The following is a 4,096-nucleotide window of genomic DNA, read 5'->3' as shown; positions in this document are numbered from 1 at the left end:
GAGCCGGCCGCCGTCCCCGGGCGCGAGCCCCGCCGCCGCGCGCCGGGGCCGGGGCAGAAGAGCTACCCCGGAGCGGGTGGGCGCAGGTGCGGTCCCCGCGGCCCGGCCTCGGCGCTCTCGCCTCCTGCGCGGGACCGGAGTAGGGACTGCAGGCGCTTCAAGGTCGAGGGCAGCAGCCTCCGCGGCCGAACCCTCAGTCGGTGGGAGCCCGGGGCCCGCGGGCGGACCGAGCCGCAGAGACCGAGCTGCCGGCCGAGCCTGGGGCCAGCCCGGGATGGGCGCCTTCCGCGGCGTAGGTGGGGCTTGGGGACACTGCGCGGCCTGGCGGGGAGCGGAGAGGAGGTGAAATCCAAGTATGCTGCCCCAGGTGTGACCGCAGCAGTCTCTACCGAATGCGGAATTCCAAGATCCAAGATGCCGCTTTTCTGCAGTTCTGCAATTTCCCGAGCCATCCGCTGAGAACTGGGCTCGGGAGGACTCGGCATTTAAAACATTCCCGGTTCACAAACAGATGTCTCTTACCCACCTTTAGTTTGCAGGGCTTTTGATCAAGTGAAAAGTTTGGGCTTAAAACAAATTGCACCAAACGAATTTAAATGAACGATGTCATTAAGGACCTATTAAATCATCCCTACTCCCTTGAGCCAGTATAAGGTTTTAAATTGATTTTCGGCTTCTTTGAGGTACCAAGAAAACTTGGAGGTTTTGATGTCACAATTCTCTTTGTGGCCCTGTTGATGTGACAACTTTAAGACCACTGGTGTTGAAAAAGACTGTGCTATTAAGAGACCCACGAGTGTTGGGAAATCTGAAGGGATCCGGCATAAAAAGGCAACGTCCCTGGGAATAAAGGGCAATGGTAGGTCATTCCCTCAGGCCATTTTTCCACTGTCTCACGGTGGAACTGAAGGAGTTCCCTGCTAGATCCGAAACACTGGAGAGTAGCGCCCCAGAACATCTCAGTTGCTGATGCTTGAAATTTCACCATCAGAGATATTGATTCCTTTGGGGCTTGACAAGCCTCTATTAAAATGTAAATTCCTCTTGGAGGGGCAATGGCTCAAGCCTTTATCAGCCAGCACCTTAGCAGGGATGGGATTTATTTTCCAATTTAAAGGGATGGCCGAGGGATGAACTGGGGGTGGGGAATCCCACAGATAAAGTAGCTGACCTCAAAATGTTGGCCTCTGGCCAAATGCTGCCTTTTCCTCCAGTTTTTATCTGTGGCATGGCTGAGCCTCGGGGCTGGCATCGTTTCGAGTACCAGAGTACAAATTCAAATTTCCTGGAGACATTCTCTATCTAGAAATTCTCAGGCAGCACTTTTTAAGGGCTTGGAACAATACCAATGCAAGATCCTGGATTGCCAGGAGGTTAGGTTCTCAATGGAGTCACCTTCCTCCTTCTTTCATTTATTTATTCCCACAATAGTTTACGAAGGACTCTCTAAGCACCAGGCACTCTTAGGCTCTTCAATTAAGTACATAAGTGAACAAAACAGACAAAACCCAGGTCTTCTCCGTAGAAGGAGAGAAACAGTACAATAAGCAGAATAAGTAAATTACATAGAGTTTATTGACATTATGTAGTATTCAAAAAATATGTTAAGCACCCACTATGTGCGAGACACTGAAGATGTAAGGATTAGCAAAAGCTAACAAGCTAGAGAATGTTCAGTCTGGTGGTTAGATCGACAAAACACAGATAATTGTTCCAAGGCCAATTGTGGCAGTGTGATGGAGAATTCTACATGGTGCAGAAAACCAGATAATAAGGAGCTTTGGAAGGAGCTTTCTGACCACAATATAGAAAATGGTGCTGTCTAAATGGGGTATCTCTCTGATCGGCTGGGGGCCCCCAAATGTGGAGCAACAATTGGGTGGAAGCCGAAAGAATTCACCTGAGACAGAACAAAGGAGGTACAAGCTTATTGACTACCATGCAAGGGAGTGGTGGGCAGGACCACAGAGGAGAGGCTGTTTGCAAGGCAGTAGTGGGAGGGAGCTGCTTTTAAGGAGGGATGGTGAGGAGGTATGGCGATGTATAGAATTTTCCCTTTTTTGGTAACTGCCTAGTTGTAAGTAGCCCATTGGTCAGTTAGGGCCTATGGATATTTTGAGGTGGGTCCCCTGATGGGCCTGTCTATATTCAGCCAGGTGCTCACTGTGGGCCTTTTCCATTGCTCAAGCCATTTCTGCCTAAAAGCATCCTCTACAGAAAATGGATTGAGGGATGCCCAAGAGAATGTCAAGTTCACATATTATTGCTGTCATCTAGGCAGAAATGACAGTATTTGGGCTGAAGGTAGAGATGGAGATACTCAGAGCTGGATAGATTTGAGATGTTTGGGAGGTGTCAGCGATGAATTAAATGTGGACTAAATACAGGTTGGTGCCAGTTGGGGCATCCCGGGGAGAGTACCGAACGGTGGAAACCTCCAGTGAACTCCCACGTATGTATCAGCTGTGCTTCCAAATCTGTGTGAATCAATTCCTTCTACTTATAAATGGCATGGAAAGAGCTCCTCAGCACAGCAGAGGATTCGGGTGTAGGTGGGTTAGGAAAGGGATCTACTTTCTCTGTGAAATTTGACTTGGGGGCGGAGGGAAAGCCTGATCCAGAAATTACAATCACTTTTGCCATTTTAAAAATCATTTCTGTGTTGTAGAGAATTTTAAAATTCAGTTGTCTTAAATGTAACATCCAACACTCTCTTGATAAACAATTGGGATCTGGAGATATAAATAGAGTGAGTCAATTTCACGGAAGTGAATCATAAAGAAAGAAAGGATGGAAGGAAGGAGGGAGGGAGAGAGCTGGCTTAGCCCTCGCTCTGATCCTAACAACTCATTGACCCTCTTTGCTCCTCCTTATTTTTCGTTTGTAAAAGGCTACATTAGGGGTGCCTGCATGGCTCAGTTGGTTGAGTGTCTGACCCTTGATTTCAGCTCAGGGTGGAGATCTCAGGGTCTTGGGATTAGGCCCCACATCCAGCTCTTCACACGGTGGGGAGTCTGCTTGGGATTCTCTCTCTCCCTCTGCCTATCCCCTCTAAAATAAATAAATAAATCTTTTTAAAAAAATAAACAACAGGCTGCCATAATACATGTCCTAGTATTATGAGAGATTCTTGGAGACCCTGGGGGCCAACTTATAGCAGCTTTTTCTTCTTCCTAGATCAGATGACACGAATAGACTGAAACCATTGTTCTTAAAGCATAGCATGACAAGGTGGCTGAGCTTTTACTGAAAGGGAGGCTGCGTGTCTGCTTGCACCAGCAGGAAGATGAGTAACACAGATGCCTCACCTACAGTGCCCGTGTTCAGAGTCTTGCTCTTTTCAACATACCTCTCCATAGATGGATGAAAAATAGATTTGTCCCTTCATATTATAAGGCAGAAGAAAGTGGTACTTGGATTTCACCATCTCCAACTCTGGAAGAGTAGTAATCAGCAGAGAACCACCATTTCCAGGAACATCAGGCTTGAAAATTCTCCTGCTAAGGACAACTAAGAAGCCAGATGAAAAAAAATTTTTAAATATCTTCTTAAAAGTATCAAAGAGTTATAGACATAATGGGGAAACACTAGGCCAAGGTTCAAGAGGAGACGGAATCAGAGAGGTGAGTGCACCACATCGGAATCTCCTGCTCTGGGTACTTGCATTTCTGGTTTTGGCAGACAAACAGAACTAGAAAGATAAATTTTGAGTCCAGGGCCCTCAAGAATAAGGACCCGGTACACCAGTTCCCTGCTTTGTGATGGAACCCCAGATGGCTGCACCAAGGGAGTAAGGAATAAGCTAGCCTTTCCTCTAATTGTGGATGCCCAGAAATCCCAAACCCTGAATTTGACTTAAGGTAATCCTTCATTGCTTAGACTACAAGTTGCTGGCAAAAGCAATAGCAAATCACCCCTGGAGAATGATAACCTTATCCCAGGCCTCACATTATTTCTACGAATAGCATCTTAAAAATTCACTTTCTCAACATGATAAAGGGCATTTATGAAAAACCCACAGCTAACACCATACTCAGTGGTGAAAGACTGAAAGCTTTCTCCCAAGATCTGGAATGAGATAAGGATGTCTACCTTC

This window comes from Ailuropoda melanoleuca, chromosome 9 (assembly GCF_002007445.2).
Source record: "Ailuropoda melanoleuca isolate Jingjing chromosome 9, ASM200744v2, whole genome shotgun sequence".
NCBI lineage: Eukaryota > Metazoa > Chordata > Mammalia > Carnivora > Ursidae > Ailuropoda > Ailuropoda melanoleuca.
The sequence above is the reverse complement of the archived record's forward strand: the minus strand, read 5'-3'. Positions refer to the sequence as shown.